The 23,037-nt window shown below is 47.6% G+C and overlaps 1 protein-coding gene across 3 annotated transcripts in view; it reads right to left on the bottom strand.

The window, feature by feature from the left end:
* SMAD3 (SMAD family member 3) overlaps positions 1-23,037 on the bottom strand; it is a 75,390-nt gene that overhangs the window by 32,287 nt on the left and 20,066 nt on the right. The window contains exon 1 of one of the 3 annotated variants that reach the window (XM_040570432.1): positions 21,803-21,820. The exons of 1 other annotated variant lie outside the window; for it this stretch is intronic. The gene's annotated coding sequence lies outside the window, so the exon portion shown is untranslated. Of the gene's footprint in view, positions 1-10,789; positions 10,806-21,802; positions 21,821-23,037 lie in introns of those variants that run through there. One more of the 3 variants, XM_040570437.1, reaches the window with a different exon arrangement.

The following is a 23,037-nucleotide window of genomic DNA, read 5'->3' as shown; positions in this document are numbered from 1 at the left end:
GCTAAGTCATTCTTATCATCCAAACAGGATCTGAAGCATGTGCGTGCACAGTACCTTTCCTGTAAAGGCTTTATCGTTACTGTTGCTTGCATGGAAATCCAGCTGGTATGACATAAAAAGGAGCAGGAAAAAGCAAGTGGCCAGAACAGCCAAATCAACATAAACAAGTATCTTATTTTTATGTAAATGTCAGTAGTAATAAAAACTCGAGGCAAGAAGAGATTAAAGAACGCCCAGAAAAAAACAACACAAAAACAAGTCACCATTCAACCACCACGGGAGACGGAACGGTTCCTAAATGGGATGTTTTTCAGAAGTTTTCCATGAGGTGTCTGTAAAGAACAGCTGAAAATATCGGCTGCATGCAAGCTCACATTTAAGTAACAGACAGGTTTTCAAGTAGCTTTCCTGTTGTCATCTCCCCCTCCTCTCTCTCCAAACTAAAAAGAAAATTTAATGTTCACATCCTGGGAACCCCACTGGATCAACGCTGAAGCATTAAGCTTAAAACAGAAACAGATCTAGAGCCTGCCAAGGAGAGAGGAACAAGGAGGGAAGTAGACTCACAGGTAAATATTAGTTTGTACTTGAAAAAGCCCGAGTACATTTTAGAGCTGCTTTTGATTTCCATGCCAACTTTGCTCACTCCAACGCTGGTAGGGCACGGCCATGCAGGGGGGACGAGCGCCTGGCATCTCTACCGGCTGGTCCAGGGTGATGGTGAAACTGCCGGCCATTATCAGCCAAATTTTGGAAAACCATCAGCGGCGTTCCAGAAACAAGGCTTTTTTTTTTTTTACCTCATTTTCCTTTTGTCCCCTCTTGGTTGGTGCCTTTAACGCCAGCCACACGGGAGTCTGGCGGGACTGCCACGTGTGGTTTTGGCACCTGGAAAAGGGGTGAGGAAACTGTCCTCGCCTTCCCTCCATCCCATAACCACACAGACCTCTCTTCCTGCATCTCACCTCGCCATCTGGCAACCTCTGTGAGCACTGGCCTGAGCTACAGTGCTGGACAAAGACCGGAGGCTCGCTAGGCCACCGGAGGGATGCCTCCAGGCCTCCGCTGTGACCTGAAAGGCGAATCCACAGAAGACAAACCAATTTTTGGTTCTTCAAATCCTAAAGTGTGTTCAAAACCATGCAAGCGCACAAATTGGTCCGTCCATCGCTGTGGTAGAGCCAAGAAGAGAGCAGCACTAAAAGGCTGCTTAGCAGCTCACACCACGGCGCGCAGCACTTTCGTGGTCAGGGCGAAGACCACCGCTCGCTCCAAATCAAAGCTCGAGGGCAACTTGAGAAGCAAACCACAATAACTACCCAAGACGAAATGCAGACAGGAGACCCAGGAACACCACCCAGCTTCTCTAAAACAACACGATGAGACACGTAGAGGTAACAGGCAATTATGGCCTTCTTTTTATGTCTCCTCTCCAGCAGCATAATGCACTTGTGCTAGGTCCCCGGGTCAGCAGTGACTCAGAGAACAGAGGGCTTCCAGTGAATCATCCACACCTTTTTAAGCACCCTCCAGGTCTTGTTGATTGGGAGATGTCTCACTACCTACACCTTCCCTAAATACTTACTGGGCTGTCCGAGGCATGAGCGGGTGTGAGGGAGAGCACGTGAGCAAGGCTGCAGGGGAGCGGGCCATCCTCTCCCGGCACCTGGGCGGTACAAAGAGGGATACGACACACACACAGACCCAACGGCACAGCTTGCTCCTACAGCAAGTGGCTACGGACAGAAGCTATAGGAAGATAGGGAAACAATTGTGTAGTCACAAATATTTGATTTCACAAGTCAAGATAGTTTTCTTTCCCCTCGCCTCGTGACTAAGCCTTTGGTCCACACACCCACTCCGTCCTCAAAAAACAACTCCGTGAAACAAATTTGATTGCTCTAAAATACACACAGGCAGTGACCAAGCACACCTCCTCCTCCTCACAGCACTAAGTCTATTTACTAAGAGTCTGCACCAACTGTCTGCTTTGTATGGAACAGGATCCGACTCCCCCTCTCAACGAGACATTAAACACCAGCAAGCCCAGCTCCTCTCCACTTGCCTTATCCATTCCCCAACCTCCACCTCTGTGGACAACGTTGTTCATGCGGACAAATTGCCTGAAATCTCTCCTAGCTGCTCCCAGGGAAAGGAGCAGTGCACAGCGTGCTGGGGGACCGCGACGGATCCCAACACAGCGCTCAGAAGCTGTGTCCTGGCACCGACCTGCTGCGTGACGCTGAGGCGCACAGCCCCGCCACCTCTCGCCGTCCTCCCATTTCTGATGCAGCAAGAATCCTTCTTCAACTCTGCAACAGGCTTTGGGATCGTAAGATTAAAAAACATGCAAAAATTCCTATTGAGGAACATCTAAGATTGGTAGCCTGATGAGAAGAAGCAAATCCTTTTATCTCTTGAGGGCTCTGCCACACCAGGATTCTGTCTTGGGGACAGGTTTGTAAAATGTGATGGTGAAATAATTCCTCTCCTCATTATCAGGAAAACCACACAGGTGGCCTTTTAAGGTCTAAGTGTCATAAAACAAAGCAAAACAAATTACTGTAAAGCCTAGCACAGAAGAGATCACGACGTTTGACCTGGTTACAGACTGTGCTGAGATGTTAAACCTAACCCCAGGAACCTACCCACCTTCGGCAGCCACTGCTCCACCCTGCCTCTACCTAGCTGCCTCCCCAGCTGCTGTCTGCTTAGCTCACTATTTGTGCCCTGCTACGTTTTCCTGCATACACAAACACAAAAAAAAAAAAAAAAGAAGCAGAAAAAAAGAACCCTACCCCTTCTTTTTCCTCTCTGCAACCAAAACAAGTTGCCTGTCCTTATGTCATCCCATCCAGTCTCTTCCTCCTCGCTGGCACAACACTTTGACATCTTGTTCCTTCAACCCCTCAAAAAACACAGCTGCTAAAATTATCATTCTGGCCCATCAATCACGCTCCTCTCCTAATCTGTCTGGTATCTTCTACAGAGTATTAAGTTCAAACAGCCCAGAGCCCTGTCCTCAAGGCACTCCAGCACTCTTTATAGCCCACATCTGAGAGCTCATCGCAGCGGCAGCTCCCTCCCCACCCCAAACTCCTGGCACCCTCTGGACATCCACCACGAGTTTCCCCTTTGCTGCTCCTTCCCTGCCCACCTCACCCCCTTTTCTCCCTCCTTCCAGCATTTCTCTGGGGCACGGAAAAGGCTGCCAGCCCTGATGGGATGGAAGGATGATCCCTTACTGACTCATGTTGTTGGAAAGGCCAGATAAATGGAGCGTGCCACACGCCACCACCATGATGCAAGCAGAGAAAAAGTTTTACAGGGAGGGGATGGTGCAAAAATATTAAAGTAATTAATACAGCCCATGGCTACAGTTTTCTCCAGATATTCCCCTGGGTGCTGTCTTCCATCGGTTAGACTGCCAGCTATTCAGTGCAGGGACAGTCTGTGTTTTTTCCCCCTTCTAAAGCAACAAGCACATTCTTGGCAGCTAAATTATTAATAAGGAACAAATGGTAATTGATTTATAGATGAGACCGAAGGAGAGGATTTGTCTTCCTTCAGTCTAAGCCATCATGCCCACAAGGCTTTGTCCTGGTTCTGTCGCCGCCAAAATCTCTATCTCCCACCCAGACCTCGCAGCGTATCCCGCTCCAAATTATCTGTGTTTACACGACCTCTTTACCTCTTGTATCTGACCACTGACCAGATATTGCAAAAGAGAAGCAAAGTGTTTATTGTTCTTTCTGTCTCTCTTTCTTCTCAGCCGGCAAGAAAAAGCTTAGCTGGATTAGTTCTTAAGATTTTATTTTATCCATTGTGTGCTCGTGAAAAAAAAAAAAAAAAAAAACTACTCAAGGAAAAGATGAGTTTCGCATTCAGGCTTTGAATCGCTGAGCTGGGGGAATTAGCTCTCTCTCTGCTGGTGGAAAGTTCCACAGTTCTGGCCCAGCTCTTCGCACCAGAAGCATCTGTCCTCCTCCTCCTCCTCCTCCTCCTCCTCCGAGCACGACTTTCTTGCATTTCAGCCCCGAGACCTGCACCAACCTTTGTTCTGCTCTGCTGAAGGATCACGGGGTAGATTTCCCCCTGCTACTTATAGGCTCACTTGCAAGACAGGCTTTTTTGGGGCAGCCCCTGCGAGCCGCTGCCCCACAGCCTGTTGTGCTTATTCTAATTAACAGCACCACACACACATCCTATTGGTTTCAGAGCGCTCACCACAATTTGTTTGGCATGAAGAACCCATCAGCAGTCAGCTTGCCACAAACTCAACCTTTTTAAGGCGGGACCCGTGGCTTTGCTGAAAGCAACACAGAAGTTTGTTTCTAGAAACATGATGGAGATGGCCCGCAGGCCGTAGCGGTGCTGCTGAATCCCAGACATCGGGAACTCTAACACGAGGCAAAACGAGACCTTCAAAGGCTTGTAGGCAGATGTACTGTCACCGAATATTTTGTCATGGAAGCAAGAGCCTAAAAATATAACACGAGCAGATAATGCACTGAGACAGGCCGGCGCACATCCTGTCTTTGCTCTGTAAACACCACGATGCGCATTGGCACCGTTGTACAAATCAGGCCACCCATACCAAAAGTAGGGCAGCAGTTTGTATAAACTGCAGCCTTCGCCCCAGAGCGGCTCTGCTCCAGATACCTCGTGCTGTCCGGGGAGAGCCACGAACCTGGGGGGAGCACGGCTGGGCCGCCTCCGCCTCCGGCACGGGCAGCAGGGGCCCGGGGAGGAGGTGTGGAAGGAAGAAGCGGTGTTACCGTCCATTTTCTGATACGGCACCTGCAGGAGCACCGCGGCCTGCCGCAGCAGGAAGCCCGGCCTCGAGATGTGCTGACTCACTGCAGCGTGGGTCCCTGCCAGCGGCGCAGGTTTTCAGGTCCTCCGAAGGCAGCCCTGCTCCTCCCTGCAAGCACAGGGCCCTCGGCAGCTCCTTTCCCTCGCTGGCTCCTTTCTCTCTGGAGCAGTAACCAGCGAAAAGGGCCAGAAGGCATCATCACCTCCTGCACTCCCTCTTCCCACCTGCGAAACTTGAGCTTTAAAGGGAAAACACTTGTTTAGCAGAACCAAGAGAATGAATGGTAAAGGAAGAAAAAAATCGCAGCACCGTGGGCACCCGAAGAAAGAAGATCCATTTCTTCTTCAAGATGCGGTTTGCCAAGATTTGGGTGAATTAGACGCAAATCCTCAAAACCTTCAGATACCTTTTAGGCTTTTTATCTTACCAAAATCACCCCTGTTGGTCCAGGCGCTTTTATATAAAGTACGTGTGTTAGGTCCCCTCTTGTGGGAACATGTAAGCACACTGGGAACACTTTGCAGAGCTTCCACACCACGAGAATGGATGTCAGACTTGATTTTATTCAGTGCAGTTATGTGTAACAGTCACTAAAACAAAAAAACAGAAACACCTGCAAGCATTCAGACAAGCCAGGCTTTTCTCAGGACCTACGGCCTGCCCAGAGCTACGTAAAGGAAAGTTCTAAGCCGTAAAGGATATTCAGAAAGACAAACAAAAACAGGTTCCCAAAACCTGACAGGTCACTTACCTTTCAGGAAGGGAATGAGCAGAGCCGCTCATTTGCACATGGGATGTATTCAGTAAATTCCAGTCCAGCCCTCTACATCACTCACTTTTGAGGATACTAATTGCTTTATGGCACTGCCCACTAAACCCCAATCCAATATCGTGGCTAATACACAACTAGTATAAAAGAAAAAGTCCCGGATCCAAAGGGAACAGGATTTCCATTTACAACAGGATGCAACAGGTAAATGAAAGGGACCAACAGGACGGAGCAGCTATCGCAGGAGCAGTTGCTCTATGCCAGAAGCGTCAAAGGGCTTCACAGGGAAAAGAAATTAAAAGCATCACCCCCACATTCTTCATCCCGCAGTTAATCAGATTTTACTTTCAAAACACGTGTGCTAAAATCCAGGTGGGCAAATCTGGAAAGCGTTTTCTATTTAAATGCAGGGGAAGAAATGGGAGTGGAAGAGATGCACACAAAACTAAAAATATACGTTATCAGGAAGAGGAGGCTGTGGGGAAATGTGTGTATCAGCAAAGCAAAGCGCACCAACCCTTTCTGTTTTCTTTTACAGATGACCCTTGATAAATTATCATGGCTCCTTTAGGGATTTTTCTAATCTGTTTTCCACTATTACTCCTATTTTTAAGGAAGATAAGGTTGTCTCTGGTTTTGAAACTTCGACAAGGGCCGCGTCCTCCCACATAGCAGAATTTCACTGCTGTAAAAGCTCCGGCTGCTCAGCCAGCTACTGCTCAGTAGCTTTGGTGCAATAAAAAAGGCAGCGCAGACAGCTACGAGAGGCACTAAGACCCTGCTTCGTCCTTGGCTGCAGGGCGCAGAGAAGACAAAAACAAACCTCCAAATGGCTTGCCCCCAGAAGCCGCTGAGGGCTGCTCGGTATGCCTGCACACCGCACAGCCGCTCACACAAAACCTCCGCAGCTCCCCACGCGTGGGAGGAGCGGGAGGGCTGCGGTGGGACCAGCACCGGGACCCCGCGGCACCACACACAGCACCTTACCCGTGAGCGACACACCGAGTTCTGGCTCACACAGCAAAAAAAAACAGCGCTGCGGGGACCGTGCGTAAAGGATTTTCCTGGGCCGAATGCTTCCGATGGCAAAGACCGTCAGAAAGAAGACGAGGCGAGGGCCGGAGGAGGGCCAGGCGCTGCACCAGCACCCGGGGAATCCTCGCACGACCGCGGCTGAGGCCAGCGCGGTCCTGACTCGTCAGCTAAGGTGCATCCGGTGGTGGCGTCAGGTGCTGGACTGGCAAAAGCATTCCCTCGTAATGGCTTCCTAATTGTTTTCTGACAGCCACTACGCGTTCTCCAGAGGGCTGTTAAGCCAGAGATTTGGAAGATGACGGCGTGCCGTTTGTCACGAGCAGGCACGGAGCAGCGCAGCCACCTGCTTCCGTCGGCATCGCTGCCATTCTCACCTGCTGATGGGCTCGGAGAGCTCCCAGCGTGGTCCCCAGCAAACGAGCCCTGTTACCCACGTTGGCACTCCAGAAACACCCTGCCCGTGTCACGTTTATGCATTTGCTAGAGGTTGTGCATCAGCTCCAGCAGTTTAACTCTGCGCTTAAATCGAAGCCTGCACTCAGAGGGCTCTGCAGGAAGGGGTTGGGTTGAGGAAGCACTTAAATGGTTTGCTCAGGTAGGATGTAAGAGGCTTTGAAATCTTAAAACACTGCTGTTATCTTAGATAATGAAGTGTTAAAAAAAAAAAAAGACCCAAAATATTTTATTTTGCGAGCACCTATTATTTCAATTCTAGTAGGCAACACTAACACACCTCACAGCAACAACTACGTATGCTTATTTAAAGACAGTATTCAGCCCCACTCTGCTCTCCTATCTGAATAAAGGCCAACATATTTAGCATTTTGCTTCCTGCTGTAAAGACTTGACAATCGTAGGCCTTGTCTGCGAGATGAGGAAAACCAACATGGAATATCGTGTGTCACTTCCTCCCCACTGCCTGCAAACCTGGGGTAAGCGATGGGGCGGGTAAAGGCAATCTCCTTTCACCTAAGCTTTCTTGCACAGTAAATGGAGAAGGATAAGCCTTTACTCACAGTGACTTTTCTTTAAAGCTCTGTATTAATCACATTCCTTTAGAAAAAAAAAAAATCATTTGAATGTATTTAATTTTACTTTGTGAGTGATAATAGCACAAGTGTATTGCATCATCTTCACCAGAACAGTAATGCCTTTTAAGTTACTTTTTAGTAGCTGCCTCAGACATGCCTTAGATAATTTTATTGGCCAACTGAGGACTAATGCAAGACATATTCTATGAATAAATGCATTTCCAGAGCCTCAGTCTCAGAAGGTGATTTTGCAAATGGCCAATGAGAAGTGCCTGCTTTGAAGTGTTCCTGGAATCGGTTACAGTTGCTTAAACCACCGATCAAATTCTACCAAAAAAGGCTTAGAGAAATGTTACTTCAGACTAGGTTTATCTTTCCTATAAATGCAAACTACCGCATTAAAAACACAACTTTCCCTCACGAAGTACGCACTTTCACAGCTTCTGAGTATTTAACAGAGGTGCTTAAAGTCAACATTTCATTTTCTTTTTTGGAACAGTTGAAAAAAATCGAAGCCAAACTCCACTGAATGGAAAAGGTTAACTTCAAATGCCTTTCCCTTAAAAATAAATAATTGCTGGAGTCACAGCAGCCCGTGGAAAGGACCGGTTGGGTTGCTCACAGTGATGCTGGGTTACCATCCCTGCAGCCTGCTGTGCTCTCCACAGGGCTCCTCAGCCAGCAGGTCAGTAGGTCTCCTGCCTGTCCTCCATCCAGAAGGCCCGTTCTCTCTGGGGCAAAGCCAACAGCCTCAATTCAGGGAACTCACTGGGCTTTGTGCTGCCCAGCACCACGTGCAGCCACCACACACGAGATGCTCAGCCATCCCACCAGCAGGCCACGTATTCTCAACCTTCAATGGACTTAATTTGATTGTACGCCCATTTAAGCAATCCTAGCCCAAGCTTCCCAAATCCATCTGGATTCAGCCTTCAGCCTGACTAGTGAAATCCCGAAGTGTACTTTGCTCAAAATTCAGCATGGCAGACTGCAGGAGATGCACTAGGTCACTTCCATCCCATCGCTCTACAACCGGCCTGCCTGATATTTTGAGGAGGGAAGAGATGAACAGAGGCGAAGCGTTTATTACATTCCTTCTTTAAGATTACTTTGCTCTAGTCTGTATTTGTTGCAACATCAAACCCCTCTGACTTACATGTTACACAGAATGTTTACAACACGTGTGGGCAAATTTAGCAACGTATATTTTTTACACTTGATCGCTTTCCCACATCCACAGTCTGAGTTACTCTATACATAAGGCTCCTTTCACAGTAACAACGCCAGGACTTTCCATATGCATTGCTGCTCAAGAGCAGCACTGCTGGCAGGGCTCACTCCATGCATGTGAAGTGATCACATTTAGCATGCTGGGAGCTCTATCTGAAGAGGGCATGCACCTGGGAAACAAAAAAAAAAAAAAGCCAAGGATGCTATGAAAGAAACCACACCGAAGGAGCTCACAGATGAGGTGGATGACAAGGGCCTTACTTGAAGTCGGTGGACATTTCAAAGAAAGCACACAATGGTGCTGCTAACTCACTCTCGATGGAACATTTTGTTTTACAAGGCTGTTTTACAACAAGGCTGTTTTCTTCTTGTCAGGATCACAGGAATCCTCAAGACGCCCTTCCTGAAAAGTGGCAGCGCTGCACAAATGGGCTTTGGGAAGGAGGGGAGATTTTAAGACATCGCCTCAGGGCAATGCCTGGGCCCCTTCCAGGCAGTGGTGTAAGAGTGGTGCAGGAGTGGTGCCGTTATTCCGCCTTTGATGGCATTATTCCTTGGGCACATGCCTTTGCTTCTCTCATTTTGCTGCGGTTTTCCTAACATTATGCTTTTATAGGAGAGTTTTGCAGCAAGTTTGAGGGAAATGACATCGGTTCAATCAGCTTAATACAGAAAGCTGCCTTCAAAGAAGCTTTTAAAAATACATTTTCAGTGGCTCTGTAGCAGTTTAAAAAAAAAGCCAGTGCATCCAAGCCTATAAAGTCATATAAAGAGCTTCCAATTCAAACATCTGAACACTGATACATATTCATCCTCTGTGCTGCTAATTAACCACAAGCTGATTTCCTTCAGCAGCATGTTTATTTTAGCAGTATGGCTGTCCAGAGCCTACCTTCCGGAACCCAGCGATAATTAGGCTGCATAAAGCAAATAGCTACGTTCACTAGTGAACTGAAAAAAACATCCCATGGAATCGGGGTTTTGCCTTCTATCGAGAGCACAAAAGGTAACAGCCCCCAAAATCCTCCTCGAGAAGCTGGTAACAACCATAGTTGCCTCTCGGGAGATTAATTAGGCCAAAAGTGCCATGATAGGGCAAAGTTAAAACCCAAAACACGCTGTTGTCTAGCCACAGATTCCTATCTCTAGCATGCTCCAGTTTTTCAATCTAGAGCGGTAACAGAGGAGGCTGACACCAAGGGACAGAGCAAGGGGGAGCAGCGTGGGGCACCCCGAGCACATCCAGCCTCAGCTACGCCACTGGTGGCAGCTTGAGGAAAACAAAGCAGCGCGTCACAATTTGTCCCCAGTGAAAGAAACTAAGCCCCGAGGAAGTCTGCAGTTCCCTGAAATGAACGGGACGAGCCCTCTAACACAAGACCTAGAAACGGAAAAAAGGCACAAAGAACCAGAGACAGGAAGGCGAGAAGCACAATGGGCTGTTTTTAAAGGCACGATAAAGCAATTGTGCCCGCACAGGAGTGAAGCCCATCTATCAGGAAAGCAGGTTCTAGCACAGACGTGAGTTTTAGGGATGAACAGAAGCGAGCAGTCTGGCAAGAAGTGCTGGGTGACGGGAAGGAAGGCTCACCTGCAAGCTGCCATCCCGCCTGCACAGGCGATCAATTTTATCCGTGAACCGCTGCTTGGCACCCTCCTCACGCACCTTATTTATAGCTCGAACCTCAACTTTTCAGGAATAATCAATCCCTAAAAAGAAGTAAGAGCTCTACACCATGTTTAGCGAGGCACTTTGAAAGCCAGTGAGAAGCAGTGGGCACCGACTGCGTAGGCCCGTGTTACACGTGCCGCCTGTTGGCCTGACGCAGGTGCCCCCAAAAATGCAGGGGGTGCGGGCCTCAAAAATAGAGGCTGCAAAACAGAGCCTGCTCGGCACCGGCTACTTACAAAAGGATCTGTCCACATTTGCAGGGTATGGCTGGGTACCAGTCAGCAACATGGTCACTTCAGTCCATGCTTTCTGTCTGTAAGTTCATTTTAATGTATTTTTTTTTCCAGGTAGCATATAACATGCTCTCATGGGAAGATCTTCCACACGCTGTGTAGAAGTGTAACACGCTTTTTAAACAACCATTGCTGGGTTTTGTTTTTTGTTTACATTACCAAATGCCTTTTGATGGCATTTCACAACAGATTACCAGACTGAAGGACATCTTAATCACTGAGCACAGGGAGGTGACAAACAAAGGTCAGTATCACCATCGGCTGACCTGGCCACCCTACCAGGTGGCACACCACCAAAAAGTCAACCTGTATTTTCCTCACTGAAGAAAAACACACCAATGCTGATCCCTAAAAATCACCCCAAAGGTGAAGTAGAAGCAACTTGCATTGCCAAAAAAAAAAAGGAAAAAAAAAAAAAAGCCTTGCTATAAACTATGCTCTGACCTTGTCAGCCTTGTGGGCTGCATGTATTCACCATTCCTTGTGGGAACTGCGTTCCCAGAGAACAAGCCCTCCTTCATGTGGGGTGTTACTGGTTAAAAACAATTCAGGAAAACATTTTTTATCCTTGTTCTTTCTACCAGCAATTATTACCCATGTTTTGTTTCTGTTTATGCAATTAAGGCCTTTCACTCTTAACCATGATCTAACTCCAGTTATAACCGACATATGGGCTTCGTGTCACATGCCGGTAGGCAAGCAAGCACAAGACCATATTTCAAATTGGCAGTAATCCCATACAGAACTTTGTGACTTTCTTTTACCCCCAGGAAGGTATTTCTGCTGACAAGGCACACACACAGACACATTTCAGCTCCGCATGTGGTACAGCATCTCATCATTGCGCAGTTCTGTTTTGCTCCGGCCTGGTTTTGCACAGCTCTAACTCCTGGGTGAATACTTTCATAACGTGAAACCTCAGCTCCTTCATCTTTTGTTTTTACCAAGCTAGGCCTGAAATCTTGATTGGCACAGCAATGTGAATTAAAAAGCATGATTCTTGTAATCACGTTTTCACCAATAGCCCTCTTGTTGATGCAGTTGTATCAGTAAGAGATGTCTTTTCTTACCATTTTAAAGTAATTAACATTTATAACTGACATAAAATCCTACTGGCAGACTGCTTAGCTATCTTGGAGAATATTGCTAAGGCACGCTACAGTAAAACTTCGCTTTTCTGTGAAATGCATGATTTTCAGCCTTGCTTAAACTCTTACAGCCAGAAGCAAGAGTTACACCGGACAAAAGTAACAGCTTTGTAGTGGACATCTTTGCTTGTATTAATTCCTTTGCAGCAGGGCCCGGAGCTAACAACAGTGCAGTCACGGTGTGGTCCTATCCATATGTGCAAGACAAAAAGCCATGTGAAATGCCAGATCTTCATTAGCAGACGTCAGAATACTACACGTTGAAGTTCTGAGAAAATTTAACAGCAATTCAGGATATATACTAATACAAGATCCTCTGTGCTGTGACGGGACCCTCCCATGAGACGGAGTTGTACAAAATAATTGACCAAAATTAAATGAGTGAAATCACTGAGAGACCAAATGTTTGACCCATAATTTTTTTTTAAATATTCATGATTCCAAAATATAACTCACTGATCATGCCTATTTGCTTTAAAAATGCATTGCCCAATAAACATGTTTACTTACTGCTCTTTTCCTTCCACTAATCTGCTTGTGACTCTTGGGCAAGTCAAGTTTTGATTGCATTTTTCCTGAAAACTGGGATTAGTTTCTTTTAAAAAACACTACGTAATTTAGAAGCTCAAACTGAAAATCCTGCTTGATCATCCTCATAAAACCTGTAGGGTACCTAATGATATCTTAACTGCTAGCACCCCTCCTGGCACACACAGACCCACGACAACTCCATATGGCATCAAGAGGTATTTTGCACCAAACCACCCTAACCTAGCACTTTAGGAACCCGTTTACTTTTTATCCTGGCTTTCTCTATGGACTACGCAGTCTGCTCCCTCCTGTGCCTAACTGAGGCAGGGATCCATTTTGTTATTCCCCACGAGGAGGCAGGAAAGGAGAGAGGGGATATGAGAGACAACTTGGAAGAGTTGCCATTCACAGAAAACCAGTCCAAGCAGAACCACTGTCTAATAAGAAGCGAGGCTTGCCCATGACTACACCTCTTACTCTAAATAGCAAGGTATAAGAAAGGCAAGTGGAGAAGATGACTGTGCCCACAACCCTGCGGAGCTCAGAGGTCTGCAGGAAAGGGTATGTGAGCGCAGTGACAATCACATTTCACACACACCAGTGTCAGTAGGCATCTTGCTTCCCCTTCCTGGCTGCGGTCACATAGTGGGCAAGGGTTAGAAGTCACACTTCGCTGCTTGCCTGCTGCCGTGGCATCTGTCTTTCCTTGCAGTGCTGGGGCAAAACTTGAAGGTTGCACAAATTAACTTTATTAATAAAAAGATGCTGCAATACAGCCTTTACACCGTGCTCTATCCCCAAGTATAAATATTGCTTGCAATGCTGAAATTCCATATGATGTTTACAAGCACTCTAAGTTTTCCCTCCTTGCATCATTATACTACAAAGTTTGTCATAACCAGAAAAAAAAGCCCTGCATTTTGTATGTAATTATGCAATTATATGGCCCTCATTAACACAGCACTCGAATGCCTGATACAATTCCACAAAGGTGTCTCAGAGCCCCCAAATAATTATTTGCTCCATTTCGAAGAAATGAAACTGAGGCAAAGGGAGACAACCGATCTCAAGTAATGACGGGAACAAGAGCGTTAAGTCCACAAGTTCCCTGTTGTGTCCAACATTTAATACCATTTCTGTATCATGCCTATGCACATGCTTAGTGGAAAGTAAGAGCAATGAGAAAAATAAAATTTATCTTATATCTGACAGTGACAAGGCAGGAAATTCTTCACACCAATTTACGACAGCAACGAGCAACATTTACTGTTTATATTTGCCTTTCTAAATTGACATTTTAATAGCCTCCCTCCTTGTTACAGTCCTTCTGCCTAAACATTTCTGAAGGCGCGTGTGCGTAGAGGCAGGGGAGCGCTCACGCTATGCTCCTCGCTATCAGGCATGCCTCCTTGCTATCTCCTTTTTGCAGAACCAGTCACCCCTGCTGTATCAGGGCAGGGCCCACGAGAATCCCAATAAGAAACTCCCTTGTTCCTCTTCAGAGACTTAGGACTTAATCCAGAGCTCAGGGAGGGTTTGTGAAATGCAGATGGGCTTTGGACCAGGCCGGTCACGTCTGTGTACGTATTTGCTTTGTATGACTTTAAAAAAAAAAAAATATCTTCTCACAGTCCAGGGCTTACACGTCATTCCCATGCTGCTTCCGCAGCGAAGTCTGTGGATTGCCCTCTGCCAGCCAGCCTCGCCGGGTCTCTCACGGGTCACTGTGAAAATGAAATCCTGAACCCCCGCTGCAAATTGTGTCTTTCTCCCATCTACACCGTGTGGTTTCGTCTAATCAAATACATTCTGAATGAGTATGGGGTGAGTGTATGCAGCGGCAGCCTTTTATTAATTGGCTGTTATTAAAAAAAAAAAGTTTTGGAGCGTCTCTTGTGGGAATTCCATTTGCTCAGTCTGTGCAGGAGGCCTCTGGAGTTACTCAGAGGAGAAGAGCTTCACTGGAGCTGCTCCAAAAAAGTAAATACAAAACCAACCACACGTACCCGTGCTACAGGCTTCACGCTTCACCAAAAAAACCCTCCCCCTCACACTGAGAAACTGCAGAATGCACCCCTAAGGAATCAGTAACGCACACGTGAAGTACACGCACAGCGAAACCACAGGGGTTTGACAACCCACCCCAAACAGCGCTCCCGAAACTGAGGGGGTCCTGACTCTGCACAGCATCAAGGCAGACGGGCCTAGGGAAAAAACACTCCTCTCCAAGCTCTTTGCCCCCCCGGCAGTCCCTGCAGGGCAATGCATCACGCAGGACCTCGCTCTTCGAATGCACCCACGGCGGGCAGGCAGCGAGGCTCCGCTCCGTGTCTCACCGTGTGCTCTCACCGCGGCTTCCCCGGCGAAAGCGGGGATCTTCTGGGGACTTCCCTCCTCGCAGACGGGTTGCTCCAAGCCACCCAAGCACGACACCGTGGGTCCACGGGAGCAGCTACGAGCTGCTTCTGAGCGCCGTGTTACTCACTTGCAGATTTCATCCTAGGTCACCATTTGGGCTGCTCTGGGTCCTGGGCTTTTTTGGTCAGCCGAGCGCACGAGGCTGTCTGCATGGCTTGCTGGCTCTTCTCTGAGCAAGCGTTGGGCTGCGGTACTGTAACTTCTAAGGGCATTAGTGAGAAACCCCCCCACAAAACCAGAATTCCCACTGTAAATGACAGGAGATACAGAAGCAGAAGGCGTCCTGCCGATGACTTAAACCAGACCGATAACAACCCGCAGATCACATCGCAAGATGACGTTTTGTTAACACCTTGCAGTGAAACATCCACGCACGCTGACTTCGTCTGTGGGTCCAGCACATCGTACCCTCAAAGTGAAGTGGCGAGGAAAAAGCGTGCGATGGTGATGTAGAGGGAAATGGAAACACAGAGGCTGCCTCTGTACATGCTAGGGGGAACATCCTGCTGGCAAAGTGCAGCGAGCTCCGGAGATCAGGGGTGGACTCCTGGCCAGGGACAAACCTAGCCGGGAGAGAAAAATCAATGGACGAGGGCACACGGGGGAAATGGAAAAGTGGCAACAGGAGAAACTGCAGGGAGCTGCAGAGGTAGGCGGATATATGGACCATGGGGAACGGTGCTGGTGGGGACGCACCTCCTGAGCTCAGGGCTCAAGGGCGAAGGAAACAAAGAACCAAGAGAGTTCAAACCCTCATTAGACTGCTCTAAAACCGAAAGTATGGCATAAAGTTCACCTCTCCTCTGCAGTATCGGGTTATACCAGCACACTGTGAAGAAGCAGTTGGCACCCAGCTCTTCTGCAGGGTGCCAAGGCACAAGAGACACTCAAACCTCTGATTAAAAACCTCTGGTGAAGCCAAAAGTGAAACAGTTGCAACACCTGTGAGAAAGGCGGCAGTAATTAACTCAAGAATTTCCCAGCTTGTTAAGTGTTACTTTTCTTGACAGCATTTCAAGTGCCGGGCCAAAAAATACCAACATCTGTAAGAAAACTCCAAACGAGCGAGAAACACTTAAAAAGCTCCCCCCACACACCAGAACCAAGGTTTTGGTAGCAGAACGAGAAAAAAAGGTCAGGGAGACACAGTTAGCTACCATCAGAAGAGTTTAATGCTTTTTTATAAGAAGGATTTAAACTGAAAAGCCGAGAAGTTTAGAGGAACAACAGAGTATTGATGCCAAGGGAAAGACGTTCTGCTCATAGACCAGCTCTGGGCATAAAAAAAATAGCAAAACACTACTATGTTTAAAGAGATCTTTTCTTTTCTGATAAGTATCATATAAATCCACACATATATAATCATCTGATAGCTTGGATGTATTAAGTTGCAACTTTCAAGTTTTTCTTTTTAGAGTTGTAGGAACTGCAAGTTTACATAGGGTGCCAGTGACCTTCCTCTTCCTGCTCCGTGGAAGACAAAAAATTGGATAATATTACAGACAAACTGTGTCGCAATTCCTAGGCACAGCAGGGTCAGATGAAGTTCAGTCTTCCCTTTGAACTTTCTTGCCTCTGTGGGCTATACTCAAATCCTTAGTGTTATTTTAACATGGTTTTTAAAGTTTAATTTCCTTTTTGTGGCTTTGCGTGATTAACATTATTGACGTTAAAAGCGATATGCAGCCCCCTTTTCATCTTTTGGAAAGCAAGGAAATATTTGTGGGTTTCCCCCTCCCCCATTAATTAAAACCTTGCGGCAGCAATCCCTTCAGCTGCCGTGCTTGAGGCAATAGGAGGAATCCTGCTGCCCTCGGTGAAAGCGGGTCCTGGAGCCCACCCTGCCCGGGCTCCGGGGCTTTGCGTTCAGCGGAGCAAGAAGCCGGCATTCGGCCTCATCAGGAGCGGTCTGAATCGGTTCCTTTCGGGTCCGAGCTTCAGCGACTTCGCAGCCCTCCAGGAGCTGCTACAGGGATGGATGCACTTCGTTTGGAGCCCATTTTTACCCTAAAGGCGAGGCCCGTTGTGGCAGCCTACATCCCAGCATCTGCTGTCTGGTGCTGCTTTTGGGGACGCGACACCAAGTTAAGGCAGGAGAACCTGGGCACCTGGCTGTGAGCAGGGCCAAAGGAGAGGGATGGAAAAAATGTGGGATCCACAAGGTCGCTTCCCAGGAAGCATCGCAGCAGCCCAGGCATGGAGATAACCTCAGCCAAGTGCTGAGCTTTGCTCCTCCAGATAAGCAGTAACAGCAAGTAATCAATAAGGGAATAAAGTGTTGACAAAGCAAACTAGCGCTAACACGCTCTTTTTTCACACGCAGTCCTGTTCTCGTCGCGTATTAATGCACTGAAATAACCTGAAAAATTGTGTCAGCAAAGCGTGACTCCAAGAGGGGCTGGTTTCTCCAAGAGAAACCAAGGTGCTTAGTCAGAGAAACTTGCATAAATCTAGCAATACAGCTTAGTTTACCAGAATCTTTGATGCTGGAATGAAACAAGAAAAAGAACAACCATGTAAATCCAGTGAAGACCCTATAAGTTTGTAGCAGCCACCACTTGCCATAGGAAAGCAGAAATGACTCATCTAACACTGAAGCACTGGAAAAAAAAAAAAGCACTTAACAGAAACAACTTAGCAAGGACAGTTTGATGACAGTTCTTCTGTGATGACAGGCTCCTAAAAGATATGCCAGTTGCAATAAATATTTCCAATTTAGATATCTGGCATTAAGTGGAGAGAGCCAAAGGCTTAAAGATGTCACATAACATAAGCGCAGCTCTGTTTAATTTTGCAGTTTCTGAAGCAGTGAAACCCCGGGCTTGCTCTTTTTTTCCCTCTCCCTTTTTTGATATGCCAAATCCATGACCAACACAAGAACCGTCTTTGCTCCGCTGTGACTAACATTTATCATTTGTACATAAAGTAGCCATTATTCAACCAAATGCGAATTCAGCAAGTGCTTTTCAAAATCACCCACCCCCTAGCAAGAACCGCAAACCAAACAGCCGCCCACACCCCGGCTGGAGCATGCCTCTGCATTCCTGAGCGCTGAATAACAGGAGTCGCTTGGAGCCCGCGCCGCTTTCTTACGGCTCCTCGCAGCCCGGAGAGAGACCAGTGCTGGGGTGGCAGCTTGGGGCACCCCTCCTGCCTTCAGCTTAACTCCTTTCCAAGTGTTGCTTCAAAATGTGGTGCCTCCGACATAGCCTTCTCTATTCTTTTTTTGTAAACTAAAGCCGGAAAATTCATGAGGGGAGAAAAAAAAGGGAATGAAGCATGAAAGCAAGTCTCTCAGCCACAGCCCAGAGCTGTCTCGGCATCACTGGAAGTGCGAGGTCTGAGACGCAGCCCCTGGGTGATGCTGTTACCTGCACACACTTCCCCGCTGATTCAGGCAGAAAAGCCCAACACGAGATGAGGCCAAAGAGCGAGAGATCTCCCCAGAAGCCAGGCCTGCACTCAGGAAGAAAGAGGCACATTATTCTAGAGGGGATGCAAAGCCCAGGCACGCTGCCACAGCCGGGGGAAAGCTCAACCTGCCGGGCCTGGCCTCGCTCCCCTGCCCTCCAGTCAGCAGCAGGGACGCAGTCCGGGTTTCCCTGCAGTACCGACCCCATTTCTCGCTGCCTGTCCACCCCGCTGAGGCCTCCCTGCACTGCTGGATATAACATGGCTCTAGGGAACGGGGGCAGCGCGCGCAGCTGCTCAGGGCTAAAACTGGAGAAGGATCCTGAGAAAGGAGCAGCAGCTCCGGCTGCAGAGCGTGGAAGGCTCGCAGCCTCCAGCAGCTGTGGAAGCAATTTGGGACGGTGGATCCACGGAAAGCAAAGGCTCTCCCCCCACAGGACCAGAAATATTTCCAAACCGAGATATCAGGCCACAAATAAATGCCCAACAACATACCGTTACGTTGCTTATGTTTAAAGTCCTTTAGTGAATGTGCAGTTCAGGCTCAGCTCTCAACTTCCACTGGCTCCATTTGGCCACAAAGAAGCCCAGCAATGGGCGAAGATTTTGCCATGACACATGCCGGGGATGGTAGCAAAAGCATCCACATCACGTGGATGTTGTGCACAGTGCCTACCCTCCACGTTTCCCAGAGCTGAAGCGAAGGGCCTCTTGGAGAAGTTCTGACCCACACGACAGTAATTCCCAGGCTGGTCCCCAGTCCTGCAGCAGCCAGCTCAGAAGATCATTAAAAGGAAGCCAGACAGCTTTGCTGAATTTAAGTCCCTTGTTTGCCTTTTGACCAGCGTTAACGCAACATTCCACGCTAGGGAAGAGTCACGGAGCGAAGCATCACCATCCAAACACTGCAACACCACAGGCTGCACGTCTATTTATTTATTACCCTGGGGAAAGCGTCCGGTGCTTTGGGCGTGCTGCTCTCCTCACTGCCTTCACGTTGTGCCTTACCTTGATCAGATTTCTGTAAGTCTTTGACACAGAAAAGCCAACACATCAAATACTAAAAACAGATTTAAAAATGGGATTGCCGAGTATTTTTTTTTTCCCAGTAGAAGGCAAGTCAATCATCTCACGCTGAGTGCTGTATCAAGGCACAGATTTTATTTTCTTTTGCTAACAACTTTGCCAAGATCTTTACGGGAAGGACTGGAAACTCCTACCATGCATCACACAGCAGCTATGATCCAAGACAGGTACCCAAGTTGCTCAGCCAATACGATAATCCTGTATTGCTAAATCTGCCGGTTCTTTGAAGAACCTTGAATCACTTTCAGCACTGCGTTGGCCGAGGGAGCCGGATGTTCCTCTCTGCAAAACCTGTCACCACCGCTCCCGAGGCAGCAAGAAATTGCTCGAGAGAAACAAAGATTCCCCCGGGCTCTTCCGATGGGAGTGTTTGGCCCCCTTGCCTTCCTCCCCTCACCTTCGTGTGCCCAAATGTGAGCAGTCCAGGAAATAAGGGCATGATATTTAAAAATAAAAAATAACATTAAAAAATTTTTTTGCTCCTCTACAGCCTAGGAATTTATGCCCACGAAGAATTTGACTCTAGGTGTCAAAGCAACAAGTTATTTTGGAAAAAAGTCGTATAACTAGATACAAGTAAGAACTTTTGATGGGTTAATTTAATGAAATGATTCCAAGTAAGTTCTGCTCTCCCCTTACCAGCTATCTGGCACTTATCCCCATATAATGGTATCAACACAATCAGTAGCTCTCCAAGTAATGTCAGCTGCTAACTAATTTACACTTCCATAGTTGCCATCTGCTATTCAACCCATTGTAACACAAGCCATCAGCCTAGGATCTTAAACTAACATGGTCAAAACAAAACTATTGAAAGACAGAAATTTTATCCATATTCCCAACGGGTAAAGGAATACATTTAATCCAATTATGGTTTCATCACTCTCCGTTTTTCAAGTTCGGTTCGCACAGCAGCCAGGAAATTGTGTTACAGTATCTGTTTATTCAAATTCAGCCATCAGCCCTGCATTCAGAGAGAAATGAAAGGTACTCACTGATATTTTAGGTAAATTAATTAAAACCTGAGACTTCCAAATAGAAAAAGCTAAACGATCTTCACCTGCATGATCTCCTGAATGCTTCCTATTTTTCAAACTACCATTTTGTCTAGCCTCTATCGAAGAAAAAATACCTAGCTTACATTAAAAGCAAGCGTCAGGGAGATTTATTGATTCATTTTTAACAGAGGGCATTCTGCCCATTATTTTTAAATCCACGCTATTGGCCTGCCATTAAAAGTATTTCAAAAATAATCTGCATGTTATTTCCCTTTATAAACTGTTGCTGGTAAAGAGCAAGACCATGGAAAACAGAGAGAAACATGCGAAACTAGCCAAACACTTACACCCAACAGCTCAGGCATCTGGTCAATGCCCAACGACAGGGTTTGCTCCCCGAGAAGTGCTTCACAAAGCCACCAGTTACTGCAGCACAGGATGCAAATTCCGAGTTTGATCAAAAAAGTAGAAGAGATCAAAGGTTCAACAAAATGCATGACAAATGTTCAACTCCATGAGTCACTGCAAACAGAATCAGCATGATAATGCTGAACTCCGTGGCCAGGATTGTGCCCAGGATGGAAACAATGGGACATATGGGCAAAAGTAATATTCCTCTTTCTTTAAAACTCTCTATTGTCTAAGAACAAAGCAAACCACATCCAAGTACATCTGGCATCAACATCTAAGACTCGGCAAGTTGATCCTGCTTTCAGACACCAAAAAATCTATACATCTGAGCAACCCATAGGCTTTGCTAGAGCGGACGGTGAGCCTGGACAGCAGCTCGAGGAAGGCAGCTCACGCCTTGTGCTGCCCACCCCGGCGGCTCAACGAGAGCCCACCGGCTGCATCCTGCCGCCCTCCTCCTCCTCCTCCATGTGGCAGAGAACAAACTTTCTCTAGGAAAGATGGTGGCTGGAATCAGCCTACTGCTGCCACAAAGGCAATTCATCCAGTTCGCATCCCATCCCCTGCTTAGATCTGAAGAGTGTCTGGGAAAGAGGGCAGGAGGGAGCTGGCTGAGCGCTGCCCCGGAACGCAGTGGCAGGCTGCTTCTAAACCACAGCTCTTCCCTGCGGGGAACAGGCTGCTGGCAGGAAACGGGCTCATGTGCTGTACGGAGAATTAAGAGCAAGGAATACGTTCCCACAAAGCATCGGAGCTACCACAAGCTACCGCATGAGTACGACCAGGAAATTCAGAGCTCCACAGAACGCCTGAGCTCTTCCTCGTTGTGCTTGTGTTATACCCTGGGTGTGCCCTCCTCTCCGCCCGAGGGACCCTGCACAGAGCCATGACAACCCTACGATTTCCCCGGGGAGAGGGAAGATGACTAAACGCATGTCACGCTACAGGCTTACCTAGGAACGGGCCTTAACAGTCCCCCCAGCGCTGAGAGAAAATGCAGTTTGCAGAAGCTGGGCACCAATTTCCATTTGTATGTGCTATTTTGAGCAGAAACAAGCCAAAAGGCATGCAAGCAATCTCCTTTCTTCTCAGCCTGCATTTGAATGCTTGGTTCCCAGGGTGCAACTCTTGTCCAAGTATTGACTCCAGCTGAAGAGATGAAGTGGAAATTAATCACATTGCCATTTGAAACAGCTTTCCTACAGCTAATGTGTTTCCAGGTTTCCCCGGGCATACCATCTCTTTTCCATCCAAAGAAAGGTGTTCAGGCAGAGGGGGAAGACTTTCTACATTTCTTCATGCTTTCCAAACCTCCCGAAGCCAAGTCAAAGCCATGGCAAGTCCAGAAAGCCCAGAAACATCCATCACATGCACAAACCAGCTGCAAACATGCATGCAGCAAGTCTGACAGTGGCAAGAGGCATCTCAGCTACTACACGTTTTGTAGAGCCATGTCACATGCGGTACAAACATCTGGGCAGCCCACAGGTAACAGCTCTAACACCCTGCCCGAAGTGCAGGCTTACTGCATGGGTGTAATTCCATGAATGCACACGTTTCTGTCCGAGAAATCCCGAACAAAAGTACAGCATCCTTTAGCGTTCCCCGCAGAGCTTGCATCACACCAGTTAATAATGCAGATCCACTTTGGACACTGTCCACGCAACAAAAAATAGGAGCTTCCAGCATTAATCACCTTGTGACAATTTCCACCACCACATTTAGTAATCCTATCTACTTTAATTCCCCCAAAGTGTCAAAGTTCATTCTACACTGGACTAAAACCAAGACTGAAGCAAAGAAAAAACTCCTCAAAATGGCAAACCACCGTCCTTCATGCAGCTCTGCTGGTAAAAGCCCCTTTTCTGTCGCCAAGCTGATGACACCGAAAAGGGACCCTCTAGCTTTTATAAATCTAAAGAACTAAAGGCACAGGATGCCGCTTCTGGACCTCAGAACCGCTCGAGTGACTGCTGAATTACTCACCTTTTTGCTCACGGGCGAGCAGCCCCGCTGCCCAGGGCTCTAAGCTTTGCAAGAGCCTCAGCCTACCTATCAGCCAGCAACCGGTCCCTGGCACTGCAGATTTTTGGCACGGGAAGCACCAGCACCGGGTGTCTCAGTGCAGCCCCACGCTGCTGACCTAATGCTCCGTCAAACTTTGGCTCCGAGGCCCCCAGAAGTTCAT

Source organism: Cygnus olor, chromosome 11 (genome assembly GCF_009769625.2).
Source record: "Cygnus olor isolate bCygOlo1 chromosome 11, bCygOlo1.pri.v2, whole genome shotgun sequence".
NCBI lineage: Eukaryota > Metazoa > Chordata > Aves > Anseriformes > Anatidae > Cygnus > Cygnus olor.
Note: the sequence above shows the minus strand (reverse complement) of the source record. Positions and strands in the feature narration are given on the sequence as shown.